Below are 24,106 nucleotides of genomic sequence, written 5' to 3'. Positions count from 1 at the left end.
CTCGTGTAGAAAACTTACTACCACGACCACATGACAGCTCCGAGTCCACGAACTACTTCTTTCATTGATCTGCTACAACCACAAGTTCTCCTACTTGTGACTTTGAGACTCCACTCAAAGGTTTTAGATCTTCTTTAAGTTCTTTTAGGAGCAACTGAAGCGATCATCAAGCTCTTGACATGAATCTTGATTTTGATAACCCTATATGTGTGTATGAAGGTAAACACCTCTAGATCTCACAAAAGATTCACTACACAACACCCAAAAGACCTCTAAAACATAGCTAGATTGTTTTCCTATAGAACCCTACACGTCAAACGGGCTTGGACTGAATTGAAAATCCTATAGAAAATTAAATCTGCACGAGTTTCGATCGATCGAATCTAATTTTTGATCAATCGAGCCTTGCAGATTTCGTCCAATAATTTCTGCAATCACTCGATTCCAATTTTACAATTAAACATACTTTGAGCAAACCTAAACCTAGACTCTATATTTTGATCATGATTTGCCAACATATACTATATATAATAGTAGAAGCCGAGAGAAAGTTGATTCTTACAATTAAGGAGGTGTTGACAAATAGAATAACTGCCTATCTCAAATTCAAACACGTTTAACTTTAAAAAGCGAAATTATACTATTTAGCAACGCTATAGCACCGTTTAAAAACCTCTTGTATAAAAGCAAAACTAACCGGTTAAAAGGGCTTACAATACTCCCAAAAAAAAAACTTGCGATACTGAAAGCAGAGAAGGAGATAGAGATCAAGAGATCAAAAACTGAAACCCAAAACATCAGACACCAATCAAGATGAAGAAGAGACGTACAGTCTCTTCCAATATCCCCAAACTCTCTCACTCTCTTCTCATGAACCCTAATCTTTTTCTTCAAGAATATTCAATCCCTTCAATCCAGGCTACAGGTTTGTTCTTTAATTCAATCTTTTTCCAATTCAAGATTGACATATTTGTTTCTTGCTCTCTAAATTATTGTATTCCTCAAATTTTTAAATTTTTTTGAAAAATCAGATTTGAATCGATCTTTGTCACACCTCTACCTCCATCAGACCCGTACTCTCCACTGGTATGGTTTCTATTTTTTGGTTCTTTAAATTTAAGGTCAAATATGCTTTAGGTTTGGGTATTTTCATTAGATTGGATTGAATTCAGATTTTGACTTAAATTCGGTTTTGAGTAAGGAATTTGGTTTATAATGGTTTTTAATATCAGTTATCTATCTTAGATTTGGTTTTTTTTTTTTTTTTTTTGGGATATTTGGGTTCAATTTATTTTGGGTGTATGTCTTTGCTCTTCAGATCTTCATGGATCAATTTGGTGTTGTACCTCAACAAAAAAGTTATCATCCTCTGTTTCCATTCGTTCAACAAAAATGGGCAAAAGAAAAGAAAACTCTTCCCCTTTCATGCTTTGTTTGTTTCGTTTCTACAACTCTGTATACACAAGTTCTGCATAGCGTTGTTAATTTTCCTGTTTCAGATACTCTTTTTGTGTAGTTTACCAAATTCAGCCCACTTAGTTTCCATTTGCATGTTCCGTTCTAGAAAATCCAAAATCGCAAACCAATTTTGCCTCTTTAGAAATTGAAAAGAACCCTCCTTTTTTATCAAGAAACAATAGCATCTCTTACAATCTAACCCATTTTGCAACTATCAAAATTTCCAAAAATGTGTTTTTTTTTTTTTTTTAATTTTATATATATCTTTCATTGAACAAATTTGTTTTTTGCTAGAGAGAGAGGGTCAGTGAGTTTTTTAGCTTAGTAGAGAGAAAAATCTGAAGACCACTGTCATTGTCTGGCCATTCTCCCACCACTGTACAATTTAAAAAATACAATGATGGGGTTATTTGACAATGAATTGGGCCACAATAGATTTTATTGGTAAGATCATATACATATTCAAATCCTGCAATATGTGTTTAGTTGTTTGTTGTTGTATCTATGATGTTACTAAATTGGACCCAATTTGAATTTTTGGGTTTCTTTGACTGCAAATAAAAGTTTGCACTGTTCTACATATTTGTTTTTATTGCAATCCACATGTTCTATGAAATCCCTCTTAGACTTAATATGTGATGTTTGGGTTCGATTTTTTCCACCCCATATAAATATAAATGATTTAGTCATTTATCAACAATGAATATGAACAAAAGTTTAGAAGGATAAAGTCTAGAAGATATCAGCATGGTGGGTAAAATGAATTATGAACCAATGTGATGCAATTGGTAATATTACATAACATGTACACAATTATTTTTTTCCATAGCTATGTGATGATGTGCTTACTTATTGCAGATAGTGTTGCACCACAATTTCAAATGAATAAGCAACAGTCCTCCAAGAACTTCTCAAGCATTTCCTACCCAAACATCAACCCAATTGTATGATATTGATGGTCTTTACGATGAAAATATTGTTCTAATGGTAATGGTAACTACATTTTAGTTACATGCTTACAAACTGTTTGATAAAATTATAATGTTGCTTTTATTCTAAAATTTCATTTTATATTGTTCATTATACTTTAGGCCTAATTAGTTAATTGCAAAATGATCAAATGTATGGGAAAGAGTCTTCCCTAGAAGATTGTAGAGAGCCCTTTCAACTCTATGTGCCACATGGCAAAACTTGGAAATTTCTAAAGCCAAAAAACTAAGGCATTGAATTACTTTGGGCAGAGCAAAAATTGACTAAAAGCCAAAAGCACTTTTGCTTTGTTCACGAACTAATCTATGATCCTCTTGAAACAAACCTTGCATATGACCTAAGATGGTTTTAGATTTCAGTCTACCCCAAAGATTAAGTTTTCTTGACTCTTAAGGTATTTCAGTTGTGATTGGTGATGTCTCTGTAAATGGGAGTTTCAATTTCAAATGGTGTTTTTATATATGGTTTGTTGTCTCTTGCATTTTCGCCACCAGTGTTTGTAATATTTAAGTTGCTATTGTAGTAAATTACCTATTACCATTATGTTTTATTTTGTAGAATTATTATATACAAAATAGAGCATAAAATATATCTTTATGTTGTTAAATTTAAGTTTGGTATTTATACACATTCAAAATTTGTAATGGTTCATTTATATAAACTTGCGATGTTTTTGAATTTTAGATAATTATACTTAATTACCTGGCACACAATTACATGTTTTATAGGATGTCAGTTTCTAGCATCTCATTTATGTTGACCCTTCTCAAAAATTTTGTATTTACAATGATCCTATCAAAAAAAATTTGTATTTACAATGACATATTTTCCCCCAAATGTTAATGCAAATCAGTCATCCTTGACTTATAAGACCTTTGGCTACTACATCAACACTGCCCAATATATATATTTCTAAAATCTATGTGTTTTGAGTAGTTGATAGGCTAAATCTAGAAAATTTAGAGTACGTTTTATGGAATTCCTCATAGAAGCTTTGTTGTTTTCTAAAATAAATTTGTTGTTTGGTGTTTATTTCGCTATTTGATGCAGAAAGCTAAATTTATTTTATAAACAATTATTCTTTTTTCCTTCTATAATGATTTTAATCAAATAAGAAAGATCTTATTTTATAGTTAATATTTTCAATTGTAGATTAGGAGCTGCATACTAAAGAATTATGTTCTTCCATCCTTTATAAAGACAAAACATGTCATCGTTTATGACATTAGTAATAAAAACAATCAATTGATATTGATCTTAATTCAAATGTTATAAATACTGCCTTACCTTATGACAATAGTAAGCTAGAAGTTCAGTTGTTATTTGCTCCAAAGTTAACGTTGATACTATTATTGATGTGTAGGTGTAGAATAAAGTTTTAAACGCCCAAAAGTGGATAGGCAAGATTACCATCACACAATTGCGGCTGAAAAATTGCCAAACTTAAATCCTTTTGTAAGTTTTTGCTTCCTTTTAATTTACTTCTTCTATATGATTTGTAAAAAAAATTTGGGATTGTTAAATGATCATCATTCCATTTTTGTTATATCTGTGGCCTTTTGTAATTTCCTGTCACTAAATTATAAACAAAGTTTTGAATATGTTTATATCTATAATTATTTATAGCTATGAATTTATTTTCTTATGCTCAACCTCTACCATTCCGATGTAAAGAATTATTGTAGTTCTTTGTTTGTTTGGATCATATTGTTTGAGTGTTGTATTTTGGTTTATTACCATTTACTACTTTCGTAATTTTCTTTTAAGGTTTGAGCCTATGAAAAACTTTTTGAACAATTTGGTGGGTTATTCCTATGAAAAGCATGACAACTATGAGTTTTGAACTACTTATTGCTTATCCAGAAAACACTATTAGATATATACAGATAAGGAAGAGTTTCTTAGAAAAGAAAATTAGAGTTTAAATGAGAACCCATATCCAAAAAAAATTGCCACTACCAGTAAAGGTTTTTATTTTCTATTTTTTTATTATGGGTTGTAGGGCTAAGAAAGCTGAGAGTTATGACACAAACATGAGTTATGAAAACAAGTTTGAGTGATTGCTTACATGTGAAGAGTATTAACATAATGATGAGGTGTTTGGCTCAGTTATTGTGGCTGTGATTTACTTATTTGTTCACAGTCAAGATTGTCCAATATATTTTAGAAGAAAGAAAGTATAAAAAAGACAAAGACAGGCTGAATGTCAAAGGGTTCAAGTGAGGTTTGACATGCATTGTAAAACAGGTGGTGAAAATTAGCTCTTTTTTAGTAGGATTTCTAGATGTTTCTTGCATGTTTATAAAGCTTGCCAAGGTGGTGAAGGAAAATTTCTAATTAAATGGGTGTTAATTTTGAATGGAGTTTCAATGTAAAGAAGACATGTCTGTAGTTGGGTGATGGTGGTGGCAACAATGTTCCCTCATCAAGTAGTTTTTTTCATCTTATTATTGCAATTTTTTACCGAAAGCACTGTTTTTCACCCTAAAAAAATCTGATTGTGATTTTTTTTTTTTTTCCAGCTAGCCTGGATTCCTTATGTTAATACTTACTGACATATCATTCATGTTGGGCTAGCTATGTTTGGTTTCAGAAATACTGGGGTAATGTAATGTACTATTGGATTGGTTTTGATTAAAATATTTGGGTGAGAATTCATTTTGTTTTGGGTTATTAACCAAATCCAAGTTAGTTTAGGTTGTAATGAAACCGTAAGTGGTATGTCAGTATAGACTTTTTTAATATTTAATAATCACATAAGAACTTTTGGGGTGGAATATAGACTCAACAAGTCTATGTGCTCAGTGCTCTGTACCTTAAGTGATCAAATAGTGATCACCTTAGTTTTTACAGAATAATTAAGCATAATCCTCACGTGAAGCTTTTTCTGTGTGTTTCTTTTGGGCAGTAAAATATATTTTACTATGCAGGATATTTTGATGAACGTTTCTTTCCTTTTTTTTTTTTTTAATCTTTTTTATATAGATTAGGGAAGAGTTTTAGACTTGCTTTTTTTTTTTTTTTTTTCTTTTTTCCAGCTAAAAGTACTTGCCTCTTTATAGTTAAAAAAAAAATTGCTGCTGAGGTTTTGGACTTTCTTACTATCAAGGATACTTTGATGAATGTTTCTTTCATTTTTTTTTTCTCTTTTTTATATAGGTTAGGGAAGAGTTTTAGACTTGCATTTTCTTTTCTTTCCTTTTTTTTTAGCTAAAAGTACTTGCCTTTATAATAAAAAAATTTCAGTTGAGGATTTGGACTTTCTTTCTTCAAGCCAGTGAGTTAGGCTGCTTAGATTTGGTGCAAATGTGAGTTGGGTGTTTTGCCATTTGATGGATTGTCTTGAATGTGTTTGATTATTGTTGTCAATCAGACTCACATTAGAGTTGTGAATGAGATTTACACTACTTTGACTCAAAAGAACAAAAAGCCAAGCCCTCTCTCAAAAGTCTTTTTAAAGAACAGAGAATGCCAAGAAGAAATTTGCACTTGACCATAAATTAGGATTTAATATTGGATTACTTCAAAGAATTATGTATACTGTTTAATCTATCCTTTGGAATTGTTTTCCCAATTTCGGGCTTCTTTTTTTCTTCTTCTTTGGGTAAACAATATTGAACTTCTTCTTTTCTTTGTTTGCAGCTTCATCCAAATGCCAAACTCAGTATTTACTATCAAAATCAAAGTTTGTGAGAGAATTTGTAGCTTGAAAGTGGATGGATTTATTTCATCTGTGATTACTATGTTTTTAGTTATTTTAATTTTTCGACTAAGTCGATATAGTGTATTTAATTGTATTGCGGTTGTTTGGATCAGTTTATATATTTGCTTGAATGCATCAAAATTTTCCTTATAATGTCTATTGAATTTTGCATAAGAATTTGTATCATGACTATAATGTAGTGATGTCAAATATGGTTCACCAGTTTTTTCATATTTTCAAGGTAAATTTTTAAAGCAGTAAAGCACAATCTTGATATAGAAGTTTGATAATCTTATACAAGTTGTTTTGGTATTGCATGTCATATTATATAGGCTATTGTTTTCTTCTCATCATCTATTGAGTTTTTTTTTTTTTTTTTTTTTTTTTGAGAAAATCTTTTGAGTAGTTGAATGCATGCTCAATTGCTTAATGGAACACTATGGTGTTTTACCCAAGAAATATGATAAGTAAAGACACTTTGTTTTTTGAAACAGTATTCCATGGTTCAGATATACAGATATAACAATCTAAATTTTTCTTTCCATTTCTTCTCCTCTCTTCACTTTTTTTTTTTTTTTTAAAGAAACATAATGATATCAAATTCTTATAACTTTATTACTTCTAATGAAACCATTTTTACAATTATACAAAGGTTATCATTTTCACCTCTTCTATCTTTTGAAAAAAAGTCATTTCCAAAAGCAAACAAAAAGGAGGAAAATTATAAATGCAACTCATGATTGGATAAAAAAATTTTTGTTCACAAGCTTTTACACTAGATTGATTATAGTTTTTGTTTTAACTTTGGAATGCTCTTTAACATATATACTTGGTTATGTGTGACTTTGAATGTAAAGTTTATTAATATATAAAATGATCCCGTGCATTGCGTGGGTTAAAAGCTAGTAGAATTAAAAACCTAGCAATCAAAAATTCAACACCTTAAAAAAGATGCAGTAAACAATCAGCCACACCATAGCAGCCTTATAAATCTTGATTAAAAAACACAATCTTAGCACAAAATAAAAACACTTGCACAGTGACTTAAAATTAAAACCATGAATATCAAACCAAGTCTAAACCAAAGACCACGATAAACACGATTATGCAGAAAAATTACTGCAGAAAATTGAAACACTAGGAAAACAATTTGCTTTGATTCTAAAACCCAATCCATGTTATACAATCATGATATTGAAATAGACAGTGGAAGCAAACACCACAGCACTATGCTAAGAAATCAGGGTCACACTAAGTAGTTGGAATCACATAGAATTATAACAAAATCTAATAAGGGAAACAGAAACCATAAAGAAAAATAATGGGGCAAAAAAGAACTGAGATGTAAAGATACCTCAACCGAAGCAGGCAAGTTCTGTCAGTATTTATACACCATGTAGAAAGGAAGACAGGAAGGAAGGAAATCAAATAGGCAGCCGTTACTACAAAATGGTAGAGCAGGAAGTTGGGTAGCTTTCAAACTCTCTGTTTTCTCATGCAATACCTGAAGGCTTCAAATTTTTTTTTTTTTTTTTTTTCCCTTTAAGCTTCCTTCCACTTTACAATTTTCAAACTCTCAGTCTCCTCTTGTTTCTATTTGGTCACACAAAACCCTGAAGGCTTCAACATTTTTTTTTTCTTCCTTTAAGCTAAAAAGGCTCACATAAACAACGTTTTTTTATTTTCCCTTTAAGCTGAACTGAAAAGGCTTTTCTTTTCTTTTTTTCCCTTTAAGCTGAACTGAAAATGCTTTAGGTTGGGCTTGATAGTGGAACTAAATAAATAAGAGATGGGTTGGATTAATTATATAGATTTATTATATGGTGATAGTGGAAGTAAATAAATAAGTAGTGGGCTAGATTTATTATAGGGTAATAGTGGAAGTAAATAAATACATAGTGGGCTGCATTTATAGGGCTGGGATTTATAAGGCTGAAAATTGTAAAAACCATTTTAAAATTGTAGGACAAATTATATTAAAAAAAGAAAAAGAAAAAAGAATGGCATGACAACTATTGTAGCGCAACGTGAGAGCAGTAACATTAAACGCTACACTTCAGCTTTTAGCAATATATAGATTAGTTACTTTTTTAAAATTACCATTTTCTTGAATTCACATTCTTATTAAATATCTATTATAGGTTAATCATATTCAATAATTCACAACAATCAGTTGCGATCCACTGTTAAATCTATATGGTTATTTGTTTAATATATTTAATAATTCAAAAAACTATAAGATCTCTTTATAAATAAATGAGTTTCTAATGCCTAATTGATTCGATATTCAAAAAGAATGATAGATCATAATAATATTTGCTAAACCTAATAGTTCAGAAAGAAATTTATTCCAACCGCAAGTTAAGCAAAAATTTTTTGAATATTTCAAAAGTAACAATCCCTCCTCTCATATAAATGTACATCTTCACCAAGAATTTAATTAGTGTAACCTACTATTATGTGGGAGGAAAGAACATTAATCTTAGTGTGAAGAATTTGACATGAGGACCCTAATAAAATCTCATTCCCTTTATAATGTAAAGAATAACTTATACATAGTGCCTATTAAATATTCATTTTATCTTTTATTAATAATCTTAGTTGAAAATTCATAATTTTTTTAATACTCATTTTAAAGAACTTTTATCTATCTCAATATTTAAAACTTTTCAATATTGTCTTCCACATTTTACATTGAAAAAAAAAATACAATAAATATTTACTTAGGAACTAAATCACTAGCTTTATTTAATATTTATTAACAGGTGACAAAGTAGTGAAAATACACCTCCACTTGGTCCACCCCCAATTTGACAAACCATGAGTTTTATTGAAATACATACACAGAGGAGATCTGCTACAATATTGAAAACTCTAATCAAATGACCTTGGGTATCAATCTACACTGACACAAATATTTGGCATTGTAATAAATACAAAGAAAAAAAAATTTGATAGGTAAGAAAAAAGTACAAAAAAATTGTTTCAGCTGCAACAATATTACCTTATTTTGCATAGATTACACGAACTAATCTGAGTCGCATCACAACACTTAAGAGGCAGTAGGCGGTAACAAAATGTAAGAAGGGAATAAAAAAACATCAAGCAATCAAGCAAAAAGAATAGAGCAAAAAACAAACTGGAATTTAGAGATACCTAAACTGACGTATCCAGCTTGTGTCAGTACTTATATACCGTGAGGAAAGGAGTAACGAAGACATAGAGGCTGCCGTTAGAAGGTGGGCAAGGGGAAGGAACACGTTTTGCACAAGAAGTTTGCAATTAGAATGTGGAGAAGGGGAAGTCACACAATTTGAGTGCAAAATCTGCCATTAGAAGGTAGAGAAGGGTAAGGAACACGTGAGAAACAAAAGGGAAGGAAATCCAGAGGTTGTAGCCGTGATTTTCAAAGGGTTTTCAATTTAGAAGGCTTGGGTTTGGGCTTTAAGTTGGAACTAAATTTAGAAGATGTAGGCTAGTGGAATTAAATTTAAAAGAAGTGGGCTTTATAGTGGAGATAGGCTACAAATAATTTTAGTTTTATAGGGTGGAAATAATTTTAGTTTTATTAATATTTTAAAATTGATAGAAACTCTTCTAAAATTGTAGGATAAATTTAAGAAAAATAATAGGAATAACATAGTTGTTGACGTGGCTCAATGTAAGCATAGGAACATTAAATGCTACGCTTCAACTTTTAATAATACTAGTGTTTAACCCGCGCTAAGCGCGGGATCATATGAAATCTCATAAGTATAAGAGAAATTTGGCTAATAAAATCAATTTTTAAAGTGCTTGTAAAGTCATTAATTAAGTAAACAAACGGTCAGAAGCAAAAAATATTTGACGCTAAGATTTTCGCAAAATTAGTAATTTTCTGCTTACTACTAAATCTGAGATATCTTGAACATCATTAGTATATATTATGAGAAAGATAGTGTACAATTGGTGTATACACAAATTATAGTTTAATGTTGTTCTATCCCTCCTTTTTTTTTCCTCTTTTGAGCAATGACTATTTCCCTAGATTTCCTAGCCTGGTAAGTTTATTTTGTAAACTATTTTCCCTTTCATGCCATTTTCTTTCGGATCGCCTCTCAATGTAAAAGCTTGTTAACAAAATTTTTTTTCTGATCATGAGTTGCATTTATAATTTCCTCCTTTTTTGTTTGCTTTTGGAAATGAATTTTTTTCAAAAGATAGAAGAGGTGAAAATGATAACCTCTGTATAATTGTAAAAATGGTTTCATTAGAAGTAATAAAGTTATAAGAATTTGATATCATTATGTTTCTTAAAAAAAAAAAAAAAAAAAGTGAAGAGAGGAGAGGAGAAGAAATGGAAAGAAAAATTTAGATTGTTACATCTGTATATCTAAACCATGGAATACTATTTCAAAAAAACAAAGTGTCTTAACTTATCATATTTCTTGGGTAAAACACCATAGTGTTCCATTAAGCAACTGAACATGCATTCAACTACTCAAAAGATTTTCTCAAAAAAAAAAAAAAAAAAAAAAAAAAAACTCAATAGATGATGAGAAGAAAACAATAGCCTATATAATATGACATGCAATACCAAAACAACTTGTATAAGATTATCAAACTTTTATATCAAGATTGTGCTTTACTGCTTTAAAAATTTACCTTGAAAATATGAAAAAACTGGTGATCCATATTTGACATCACTACACTATAGTCATGATACAAACTCTTATGCAAAATTCAATAGACATTATAAGGAAAATTTTGATGCATTCAAGCAGATATATAAACTGATCCAAACAACCACAATACAATTAAATGCACTATATTGACTTAGTCGAAAAATTAAAATAACTAAAAACATAGTAATCAAAGATGAAATAAATCCATCCACTTTCAAGCTACAAATTCCCTCACAAACTTTGATTTTGACAGTAAATACTGAGTTTGGCATCGGGATGAAGCTGCAAACAAAGAAAAGAAGAAGTTCAATATTGTTTACCCAAGGAAGAAGGAAAAAAAGAAGCCTGAAACTGGGAAAAAAATTCTAAAGGATAGATTAAACAGTATACATAATTCTTTGAAGTAATCCACTATTAAATCCTAATTTATGGTCAAGTGCAAATTTCTTCTTGGCATTCTCTGTTCTTTAAAAAGACTTTTGAGAGATGGCTTGACTTTTTGTTCTTTTGAGTCAAAGTAGTGTAAATCTCATTCACAACTCTAATGTGAGTTTGATTGACAACAATAATCAAACACATTCAAGACAATCCATCAAATGACAAAACACCCAACTCACATTTGCACCAAATCTAAGCAGCCTAACTCACTGGCTTGAAGAAAGAAAGTCCAAAACCTCAGCTGAAATTTTTTTATTACAAAGAGGCAAGTACTTTTAGCTAAAAAAAAAGGAAAGAAAAGAAAATGCAAGTCTAAAACTCTTCCCTAACCTATATAAAAAAGAGGAAAAAAAAAAATGAAAGAAACATTCATCAAAGTATCCTTGATAGTAAGAAAGTCCAAAACCTCAGCAGAAATCTTTTTTACTACAAAGAGGCAAGTACTTTTAGCTGGAAAAAAAAAGCAAGTCTAAAACTCTTCCCTAACCTATATAAAAAAAGATTATAAAAAAAAAAAAAAATGAACGAAACATTCATCAAAGTATCCTTCACAGTAAAATATATTTTACTGTCCAAAAGAAACACACACACAAAAAGCTTCATGTGAGGATTATGCTTAATTATTCTGTAAAAACTAAGGTGATCACTATATGATCACTTAAGGTACAGAGCACTGAGCACATAGACTTGTTGAGTCTATATTCCACCGCAAAAGTTCTTATGTGATTATTTAATATTAAAAAAGTCTATACTGACATACTACTTACAGTTTCATTACAACCTAAACTAATTTGGATTTGGTTAATGATCCAGAACAAAATGAATTCTCACCCAAATACCTTAATCAAAACCAATCCAATAGTACATTACATTACTCCAATATTTCTGAAACCAAACACAGCCAGCCCAACATGAATGATATGTAACTATTAACATAAGGAATCCAGGCTAGTTGGGAAAAAAAAAATCACAATCAGATTTTTTTTAGGGTGAAAAACAGTGCTTTTGGTAAAAAAATTGCAATAATAAGATGAGAAAACTACTTGATGAGGGAACATTGTTGCCACCACCATCATCATTATCGTCATACCCAACTACAGACATGTCTTCTTTACATTGAAACTCCATTCAAAATTAAAACCCATTTATAACAAAAATTACGTCCTACTTGAATAATTAAAAATTTTCCTTCACCACCTTGGCAAGCTTTATAAACATGCAAGAAACATCTAGAAATCCTACTAAAAAAGAGCTAATCTTCACCACCTGTTTTACAATGCATGTCAAACCTCACTTGAACCCTTTGACATTCAGCTTGTCTTTGTCTTTTCTATACTTTCTTTCTTCTAAAATATATTGGACAATCTTAACTGTGAACAAATAAGTAAATCACAGCCACAATAACTGAGCCAAACACCTCATCATTATTTTAATACTCTTCACATGTAAGCAATCACTCAAACTTGTTTTCATAACCCATGTTTGTGCCATAACTCTCAACTTTCTTAGCCCTACAACCCATAATAAAAAAATAAAAAATAAAAACCTTTACTGGTAGTGGCAATTTTTTTGGATATAGGTTCTCATTTAAACTCTAATTTTCTTTTCTAAGAAACTCTTCCTTATTTGTATATATCTAATAGTGTTTTCTAGATAAGCAATTAGTAGTTCAAAACTCATAGTTATCATGCTTTTCATAGGAATAACCCACCAACTTGTTCAAAAAGTTTTTCATAGGCACAAACCTTAATAGAAAATTAAGAAAACAGTAAATGATAATAAACTAAAATACAAAACTCAAACAATGTGATCCCTACAAACAAAGAACTACAATAATTCTTTGCATCGGAATGGTAGAGGTTGAGCATAAGAAAATAAATTCATAGCTATAAATAATTATAGATATAAACACATTCAAAACTTTGTTTATAATTCAGTGACAGGAAATTACAAAAGGCCACAGATATAACAAAAATGGGACGATGATCATTTAACAATCCCAAATTTTTTTTACAAATCATATAGAAGAAGTAAATTAAAAGGAAGCAAAAACTTACAAAAAGATTTAAGTTTGGCAGCTATTCAGCAGCAATTGCATGATGGTAATTTTGCCTACCATATCCACTTTTGGGTGTTTAAAACTTTATTCTACACCTACACATCAATAATGCTATCAACGTTAACTTTGGAGCAAATAGCAGATCACTAATTTTGTTGGTCCATGATTGTAAGAATTTACAAAAAAAAAATAACAACTGAACTTCTAGCTTACTATTGTCATAAGGTAAGGCAGTATTTATAACAGTTGAATTAAGATCAATATCAATCGATCGTTTTTATTACTAATGTCATAAACGATGACATGGTTTGTCTTTATAAAGGATGGAAGAACATAATTCTTTAGTATGTAGCTTCTAATCTACAATTGAAAATATTAACTACAAAATAAGATCTTTCTTATCTGATTAAAATCATTATAGAAGGAAAAAAGAATAATTGTTTATAAAATAAATTTAGCTTTCTGCATCAAATAGAGAAATAAACACCAAACAACAAATTTATTTTAGAAAACAACAAAGCTTCTATGAGGAATTCCATAAAACGTACTCTAAATTTTCTAGATTTAGCCTATCAACTACTCAAAACACATAGATTTTAGATATATATATATATATATATATATATATATATATATTGGGCAGTGTTGGTGCAGTAGCCAAAGGTCTTATAAGTCAGGGATGATTGATTTGCATTAACATTTGGGGGAAAATATGTCATTGTAAATACAAAAATCCTGAGAAGAGTCAATATAAATGAGATGCTAGAAACTAAGATCTTATAAAACATGTAATTGTGTGCCAGGTAATTAAGTATAATTATCTAAAATTAAAAAACATTGCAGGTTTATATAAATGAACCATTACAAATTTTGAACGTGTATAAATACCAAACTTAAATTTAACAGCATAAAGAAATATTTTATACTCTATTTTGTATATAATAATTCAAAAAAATAAAACATAATGGTTATAAGTAATTTACTACAATAGCAACTCAAACATTACAAACACTGGTGGGGAAAATGCAAGAGACGACAAACCATAAATATAAAAACACCATTTGAAATTGAAACTCTCATTTACAGAGACATCACCAATTACAACTGAAATACCTTAGAGTCAAGAAAACTTAATCTTTGGGGGTAGACTGAAACCTAAAACCATCTTAGGTCATATGCAAAGTTTGTTGCAAGAGGATTAGAGATTAGTTCGTGAACAAAGCAAAAGTGCTTTTGGCTTTTAGTCAATTTTTGCTCTGCCCAAAGCAACTCAATGCCTTAGTTTTTTGGCTTTAGAAATTTCCAGGTTTTGCCATTTGGCACATAGAGTTGAAAGGGCTCTCTACAATCTTCTAGGGAAGACTCTTTCCCATACATTTGATCATTTTGCAATTAACTAATTTGGCCTAAAGTATAATGAACAATATAAAATGAAATTTTAGAATAAAAGCAACATTATAATTTTATCAAACAATTTGTAAGCATGTAACTAAAATGTAGTTACCATTACCATTAGAACAATATTTTCAACGTAAAGACCATCAATTACATATATTTGGGTTGATGTTTGGGTAGGAAATGCCTGAGAAGTTCTTGGAGGACTGTTGCTTATTCATCTGAAATTGTGGTGCAACACTATCTGCAATAAGTAAGCACATCATCACATAGCTATGGAAAAAAAATAACTGTGTACATGTTATGTAATATTACCAATTGCATCACATTTGGTTCATAATTCATTTTACCCACCATGCTGATATCTTCTAGACTTTATCCTTCTAAACTTTTGTTCATATTCATTGTTGATAAATGAATAAATCATTTATATTTATCACGATATGGGGTGGAGAAAATTGAACCCAAGCATCACATATTAAGTCTAAGAGGGATTTCATCGAACATGTGGATTGCAATAAAAACAAATATGTAGAACAGTGCAAACTTTTATTTGCAGTCAAAGAAACCCAAAAATTCAAATCGGGTCCAATTTAGTAACATCATAGATACAACAACAAACAACTAAACACATATTGCAGGATTAGAATATGTATATGATCTTACCAATAAAATCTATTTTGGCCCAATTCATTGTCAAATAACCCCATCATTGTATTTTTTAAATCGTACAGTGGCGGGAGAATGGCCTGACAGTGACAGTGGTCTTCAAATATTTCTCTCTCTACTAAGCTAAAAAACTCGCTGACCCTCTCTCTCTAGCAAAAAAACAAATTTGTTAAATGAAAGATATAAAAAAAAAAATGCATTTTCAGAAATTTTGATAGTTGCAAAATGGGTTAGATTGTAAGAGATGCTATTGTTCCTTGATAAAAAAGGAGGGTTCTTTTCAATTTCTGAATAGGCAAAATTGGTTTGCGATTTTGGATTTTCTGGAAAGGAACATGCAAATGGAAAGAAAGTGGGCTGAATTTGGTAAACTATATACACAGAAAGAGTATTCGAAACAGAAAAATTAACAACGTGAATTCAATCCAATCTAACGAAAATACCCAGACCAAAAGCATATTTGACCCCAAATTTAAAGAACCAAAAAAAACAAAATCCATACCATTGGAGAGTACGGGTCTGATAGATACAACAACAAACAACTAAACACATATTGCAGGATTAGAATATGTATATGATCTTACCAATAAAATCTATTCTGGCCCAATTCATTGTCAAATAACCCCATCATTGTATTTTTTAAATCGTACAGTGGCGGGAGAATGGCCTGACAGTGACAGTGGTCTTCAGATTTTTCTCTCTCTACTAAGCTAAAAAACTCGCTGACCCTCTCTCTCTAGCAAAAAAACAAATTTGTTCAATGAAAGATATAAAAAAAAAATGCATTTTCAGAAATTTTGATAGTTGCAAAATGGGTTAGATTGTAAGAGATGCTATTGTTCCTTGATAAAAAAAAGGAGGGTTCTTCTCAATTTCTGAAGAGGCAAAATTGGTTTGCGATTTTGGATTTTCTGGAAAGGAACATGCAAATGGAAAGAAAGTGGGTTGAATTTGGTAAACTATATACACAGAAAGAGTATTCGAAACAAAAAAATTAACAACGTGAATTCAATCCAATCTAACGAAAATACCCAGACCTAAAGCATATTTGACCCCAAATTTAAAAAACCAAAAAAACAAAATCCATACCATTGGAGAGTACGGGTCTGATGGAGGTAGAGGCGTGACAAAGATCGATTCAAATCTGATTTTTCAAAAAACTTTAAAAAATTGAGGAATACAATAATATAGAGAGCAAGAAACAAATACGTGAATCTTGAATTGGAAAAAGATTAAATTAAAGAACAAACCTGTAGCCTGGATTGAAGGAATTGAATATTCTTGAAGAAAAAGATTAGGGTTCGTGAGAAGAGAGAGAGAGAGTTTGGGGATATTGGAAAAGACTGTACGGCTCTTCTTCATCTTGATTGGTGTCTGATTTGGGTTTCAGTTTTTGATCTCTCGATCTCTCTCTCCTTCTTCGTTCTCAGCATCGCAAGTTTTTTTTGGGAGTATTGTAAGCCCTTTTAATTGTGTTTTAACCGGTTAGTTTTCCTTTCATACAAAAGGTTTTTAAACGGTGCTATAGCTTTGCTAAACAATACAATGTATCGCTTTTTAATTGAAGACGTTTAAAAAGTCAAGCGTTGTAACGTGCGGCTGTATTTTTGAATATTTGTATACGTGTCTAAATTTTAAATAGGCAGTTATCCTATTTGTCAACACGTCCTTAAATGCAGGAATCCACTTTCTCTCAGCTTCGTCTATTATATATATATACAGATATAGATATAGATATAGATAGTTAGGTTCTTGGAAATTCGGGTTAACGTGTCGGGTTCGTGTTGTGTCGAGGTAGTGGTATTCGACTAAATAACTTAACCCTAACCCGACCCATTTAATAATCATGTCATGATCCTTCAACCCTAACCCGACCTGTTAATAAGGCAGGTTGACCTGACCCAACCCATTTGACACGCTTACTAAACGAGTCGTGTTGGGTTGACACGAATATAACACAACCCATTTCAACCTGTATAATATTAAATATAACATCCATATGAAAATAATTTTTTTTACATCCTAAAAAGCAGTGCATACACTTCAAGTCTTTAACCCACATTCAAAATAATATAGTTCAACAAAAATATAACATTCATCTAGAAATAAGTTCTTTACACTTCAAAATAAGTGCAACACTTCTACCCAAATTCAAAATAACATAGTTTAACAAAAATAAAATAACATAGTTCAACAAAAGTATAATATCCTTAGAACTCAGCTAAAATTAAAAAATATATATATATTTATAAAAAGGTTTAGAGGTTTAGGGTTTGTAAGGTTTAGAGATCTAGGGTTTGTAAAGTTTCAATTTCCAATTATATATCTTGTAAATTTTTGTAATTACTCACTTTTCTTTTTAAATTTAAAATATATGTTTGGATATGAAAGGTATTTGACAAATCTAAAATAAAAAAAATATTTATTTGTTATACGAGTTAAATGAGTTGTGTTAAGTTGGTCATTTCGGGTTGACACAAATAAATTGACGTGTCAAACGTGTCTACTGCAGGTTATGCGAGTTGACCCGCTTATGACACGTTTCTTATCGTGTCACTTTCGGGTCGATCCGTTTATGACCCAAACCCATTAAAGCCCAACCCTAACCCAAAAAAACCCGTGTCGGGTTCATTTCGTGTTCACGGGTTGGGTCGAACATTGACACCCCTAAGAGGCAGTAGGCGGTAACAAAATGTAAGAAGGGAGTAAAAAACATCAAGAAATCAAGCAAAAAGAATAGAGCAGAAAACAAACTGGGATTTTAGAGATACCTAAATTTATGTATCCAGCTTGTGTCAGTACTTATATACTGTGAGGAAAGGAGTAACGAAGACAGAGAGGCTGCCATTAGAAGGTGGGGAAGAGGAAGGCACGTGAATGTGGAGAAGGGGAAGGCACACAATTTGCGTGAGAAATCTGCCATTAGAAGGTAGAGAAGGGGAAGGAATACGTGAGAAACAAAAGGGAAGGAAATCCAAAGGTTGTAGCCGTGATTTTCAAAGGGTTTTCAATTTAGAAGGCTTGGGTTTGGGCTTTAAGTTGGAACTAAATTTAGAAGATGTGGGCTAGTGGAATTAAATTTAAAAGAAGTAGGCTTTATGGTGGAGATAGGCTAGAAATAATTTTAGTTTTATATGGTGGAAATAATTTTAGTTTCATTAATATTTTAAAATTGATAAAAACTCTTCTAAAATTGTAGGATAAATTTAAGAAAAATGATAGGAATGACATCGCTGTTGACGTGGCTCAATGTGAGCGTAGCAACATTAAATGCTACGCTTCAACTTTTAATAATATATAGATATAGATATAGATGGTTAGGTTCTTGGATTATATTATATGCTTTGAACTTTCTAATGGATTAGAGCTCAGCAGGTAATGCCAAACCAGTCTTGTCTCTTCATAGAGTTGTTATATTAGGTACAAACTGCAATAAGATCACTTTAGTTTTAAATATATGTCTACTTTTTATCAGGAACATTCTGCATATTCTCAAGCATATGTGGCTTAACTGTTTTGTTCGTAGCAAAGTTGGTACTTGAGACCAAGGGGCGAACACTAGAAGAAATTCAAGCATCATTGAATCCATTTTCAGCAAAAAAATGAATCTCCTATACCATTTGATGGTACTGATCCGTGTTTGAATAAGAAATATAATTTTCAAAACATTGACACCATAGAATTGTGGCACTAAGTGTTTGAGACTAATTGGTGACTGTTTGTCACATGAAGCAAGGCTCTTAACCGCATCCAAGAATTATTTAGCAATAGTTGTGTGATTTAAACTAATTTTGGTTTTATATATGGTCTTATTTTTGAAAAAACATCTTCTTACACTCATTTACATCTACTATTTAAAACAAAAAACATGAAAAAAAAATGTTCAAATTTAAAACATGAGAGTGGATATGAAAAAATGGAAATAAAAAAGTGGATGTGACAGTATCATTGCCTTAATGCATCACTGTGTGTTTGTAGTTCTTGTCTTATGAGTTATGAATTGTGTTTTTGTGTGTTTGAATCAACATAAAGGCAGTAGGTATTCATAGGAGAAAGGTTATGGCTTTGGGTTAGTAGTTTTGTGGTGAATTCAGGTCCTATGTATAGATTTGGATTTTGGACTTTGGACCATCTGTGTGGCGGTTTTTGTTGAACGATTTTAATTGCCTTTAAGTAATTGTTTGGATTTGAAGGGATTGGGTGTTGGTTGGGCCTAGTGTGGCTTTGGGTCTTAGACATTTTGAAGCAAAAGTGCTCATTCTATAGTATCACTCATGACTAATGAAGAAGATCTTCCAACTATCTACAGAAAACATTTTGAGAGATGGACTGCTCAAGTCTACTGTAAAATAGTTAAGCAAATTTGTATTAAAACACAAATTGTTGATACACTCTATAGTAGAAAATTGATATATTTATTTGAAAAGTAAGTGTTTTTTTTTTGAAGGTATCAAATTTATTAGCAAAGATTGAACATATCATTTTATATATATTCATGCACACATGTAGAGCAATGGATTGGGACACGTGAAGATAACTTTAGAATAATCGCTTTTAAATAAGAAAATATATTTTCTTAAATTCACTTGACTTCTTAATGTAATTTATTATTTTCTTAAAAATCAAGAAATAATTATTATTATTTTTTTTTATAAATCTCTTCATTGAAGGGTAACATTAATCCAATAAGATATAGAAAGAGAAATGTAACGAATGAGAGAAGGAAAAGCACATGATTAAGTTTATTTAGTATGTTGGAGAATCTTACTTTATCTTTTCCTTTTCTTTTACTCCAATGCCTTTGAATCTTCACATAATGGTATAAACAGGTGGCAGAAATGGGGATGTGGTGGCAGTGGCAAAAGCATTAAGAGTGATGACGGTGGTAGTGGTGTTGGCAATGGCGGTATGAAGAATAGTTAGCGGTGAAACTATAATGTCAAAAGTAGGGATTCAGAGTAATAACAATTATATAAATAAATTTAGAAGATTCATATAAAATTAAGAAAGTTTGGGAGGTACCGATATACTTGTTGCAAAATTCAATCTGAAACATAAATGAAAAGTTTGACAATTTAAAATGTTTGGATCCCCAAGCATATATGTATTTATTTGTCCAAGAGTGTAGTCATGGCAGGTTGGTTAATAGTATGAAAATTGTAATGTTGGTAGAATTTATAAATGATGCATTCCTTCGTAGAGATTGAACTTCAAATTTGGTTTCTTCAAAATCTAAATCATAAAAAAACTCAAAATTTTTTAACATAAACAAAGGAAATCAATATTAGAAATTTCTAAATTACAATTTTGAGTATCTTCTACCTCAAAAGTCATAATCCAAATATAACAGATGAGATAGAATAGTGTGTGTATATAATCTGGATAGAGATGTGTAAAGAAATCTCATTAATTAATGAATTAGAGAATTAAACATTAGTATGGACAAGTTTAGGAAAAGAAAGGGGGCAGGGGAAAGAAAGAGGAAAAGTTAGCATAAAGTCTAAACATGGGAAAAAAAAAATTAAAGAGAGAAAGAAATATAAGCAAGCAAGAATCAATGACTTGTCTACATGTTTGCTTATGTTTTTTCTTTGTTTCACTTTCTCTTGTGTTGGAGAAGGTATTTTTGGGCACAATGGCATAATGATCATATGCATAGTAGAAGATATAAATTAACTAGACATGAACTTAGCTTAACGAAATTGAAATTGAGGCTAGCTTGGAAGCTTCCCTAGGTGTGTACTAAAAAAAGAGAAAGAAAGGTATATACATCTAATCTAGTAAGCATAAATGACTTAGGTATATAAATCTAAACAAGCAAGGATCAATACTTGTCTATATGTTTGCTTCTTATCTTTGAACTCCACATGAACTTAGTTTTAACAACATTGACATTGAGGCTAACTTGAAATCTTCCCTAGCTGTTTTTTGAAGCCAAATAAAAGAGAAAGGAAGGTATATAAATCCAATCAAGCAAACATAAATTCCTAAGGTATATAAAATTATAAATCTATGCAAGCAAGAATCAATGACATCTTTCCATGTTTCCTTCTTACATTCTTTCTTTGTTTCACTTTCTTTTGTGTTGGAGAAGGTATTATTGTTACAATGGCATAATGATCCTATATATAGTAGAAGCTATAGATGAACTTTACATGAACTTAGATTTGACAAAGTTGAAGTTGAGGCTAATTTAGTGTGTTTTGAAGCCAAAGTCAGACTCTTCTTTATGTAAGTACAAATGGTTGCTCTTGCAAATTTGCTTATATGGATTTGTGTTCTTTTATTGCTTTTTATAAATAGTATGTTGATTTGCTTGCTTAAAAATTTTCATATAGATGTTACATGTAGTCAACTTTATGGCGTATTTAGTTGTTGATTTGTACTTAAATTAAACAGTATATTTTTGTGGGATATATTCTTGAATCCACATTCTTATTAAATATCTATCATAGGTTTATCACATGCAAAATTTCACAACACTTAGTTGTCAATGCCATCTACTGTTAAATCTATAAGCTTATTTGTTTAATACATTTATAAGAATACAAATAACTATAAGAGCTCTTTATAGATTAGTGAGATTTAAATGCCTAATTAATTTTATATTTGAATAGAATGTTAGATCACCATACACCAATTTGACAAACCCTGACTTTTATTTTTAAATTGACCACAATCACCAAATTTTGGCCAACAAGCATAAGAGAAATGCAAAGCAAAAATCACCACATATAAGCCCAGTAATATCAATTAGGTCAATGTAAAAAGTGTATAAAAAGACTAACAAAGAGCTGATAGACAATATTGGGAATCTCAACCTCAAACATTGATGCGCAAATATTACTAAGCAAAACAACAACAAACACCAAGCGACCATTTAATTAGAATAATAAATAAAATAAAAACCCACAAAAAGAAAAGAAAAAGAAACAAAAGTCTAAAGCAACGAAAGAGCAAATCAAACAGAGGTTGTAGAAATCTCTAGAAACAACAAACAGCACACGATGGGCAAGAGAGTAGATGTAGGAGAATCAGATGTAACAAACAAAAGTTCACCTCCCTTTGCTTCAAGGAAACACATACCTCAATAGAAATAAGATGTAATCTGCCTTTAAGCTCCTGGTTTCATAAATATCCAAATCCAGCGTCGGGGCTTGTTGTAGTCGTGGATCTTTGTCGCTGTCGCTAAGCTCGATCGGCTGTCATCTGTGAATGATAACAAACAATGCTGTTTTCAGGAGTTGTTTTGATTTCGTCATGAAAGGTGGTTTCGGTTTTTCGATTTGATTGAGAAATTGAATAAAAGCCTGTGAACTGAGGGGAGATGTATCCTTGTGGTTGTGGGAGTTGGGATAGTGATGGTTCCCTTGTTTCAGACACTCGGATGTAGTGGCTAGTGTGAGTTGAGATACAGGGGGTATTTTGGAGCAAGAAGTTTACGTTGTTATCCCTATTATTGATGCAATTTTAACACTTTCAGATGAGGGTAATTTTGTCCAATCAAAAGTGAAACCCATAGGAGAAACCAACGATACTGTTTTTTTTTTTTTTTTTTTTTACATTTGATTTTTTTTTTGAGCGAAACGTAAGTGAGATATTATTAATAAGTAAAAACATAAAGTACATCTAATTAGAATACAGCATCTAAATCACTAGATAAATCCTTTACCCAAACATCAGTATCAGGACCTAAAACGACTCGTCTAACTAGGCCATGAGCCAATCTATTCCCATCCCTTTTGACATGTTGAAATTGACAATGCCTTAACAGCCTTTCCAACTTTTTTGTCTCATCTATAAAATGGCCATAGAGAGTATAGTAACGATCTGCAGCTTGCAAAGCCTGTATAACACGAAGACAATCTCCCTCAACCTGCACATCAAAAAAACTCAACTCTCTTGCAAAAACAATTGCTCGTTTAGCAGCCAAAGCCTCTGCCATCTCCACCGATTGGACCAGCCCCACTTTCTGACTCAAAGCAACTAACACATTACCCTCAAAGTCCCTACACACCACACCTAACCCAACTTAGTTGTAACCATCCAGAATTGCTGCATCAAAATTTATCTTATAGCATGTAGCTGGTGGAGGAGTCCATTGCACAAGAGCTGGTCGAACACTGCTCTGCGTCTCTTTACAGTGGACATCCCAGAACTCCTGAACCAGTTTTAAAGCGCTAGCACCAATTTCGTGGAGCTGCCAGGTACGATGATGAACTCTTAAGTGATTCCGACGCTCCCATAAACACCAAGCAGTCATGGCGAACTGAGCACACCGAAAACCCGACGCAACACTGCACAGAGTTTCCAAAATCTCCAAAAAAGATCTGCACGTCTTCTGGGTAAGAAACAAGAATCCAGGATCAGACAACCACACAGACCGAGCTTGATCACAGAGCCATAAACAATGCAGTAGGGATTCCGAATTAGAAAAAAAAAAAAATAGCAGAAGTGGACAAGTCACAGGTCGGGGTTTTTATTTTTATTTTTTGATGAACTGGGATTTTTTTTTTTTTTTTCCATAGTTCGATCTATCTAATTGTTGTGATAATTGTATGGATTAGGATAAGACTGTAGTTTTTTTTAAAAAGCAATCGTTTGTAGTTGAGGTATTTAAATTCAAATATAAGTAATCATTTTCTTTTAGTAAGAATATTGATGGAGTGTACCTTGGGTTATATGTTTTTGATGCATATTCGCGGCAAAAAAATTGGTAAGTTTTAAGAA

The 24,106-nt window shown here is 31.3% G+C and overlaps 2 long non-coding RNA genes across 3 annotated transcripts; one reads left to right on the top strand and one right to left on the bottom strand.

The window, feature by feature from the left end:
* Positions 1-742: 742 nt before the first annotated feature.
* Positions 743-3,866, top strand: LOC142627519 (uncharacterized). Its single transcript, XR_012842864.1, has 4 exons — positions 743-925; positions 1,032-1,086; positions 2,317-2,445; positions 3,812-3,866. It is a non-coding gene; the product is annotated as an uncharacterized LOC142627519 (long non-coding RNA).
* Positions 3,867-10,883: 7,017 nt separating this feature from the next.
* Positions 10,884-22,731, bottom strand: LOC142629796 (uncharacterized). Of its 2 annotated transcripts, XR_012843120.1 has the most exons (5): positions 16,627-16,868; positions 16,466-16,520; positions 14,823-14,951; positions 13,311-13,407; positions 10,884-11,097 (listed from the first exon to the last, which is right to left on the bottom strand). It is a non-coding gene; the product is annotated as an uncharacterized LOC142629796 (long non-coding RNA). The 2 variants fall into 2 exon arrangements; XR_012843121.1 differs by lacking the exons at positions 16,466-16,520; positions 16,627-16,868 and adding an exon at positions 22,463-22,731.
* Positions 22,732-24,106: the final 1,375 nt, after the last annotated feature.

Source organism: Castanea sativa, chromosome 3 (assembly GCF_040712315.1).
Source record: "Castanea sativa cultivar Marrone di Chiusa Pesio chromosome 3, ASM4071231v1".
Classification (NCBI taxonomy): Eukaryota; Viridiplantae; Streptophyta; class Magnoliopsida; order Fagales; family Fagaceae; genus Castanea; species Castanea sativa.
This window is presented reverse-complemented; position numbering and strand designations above follow the sequence as displayed.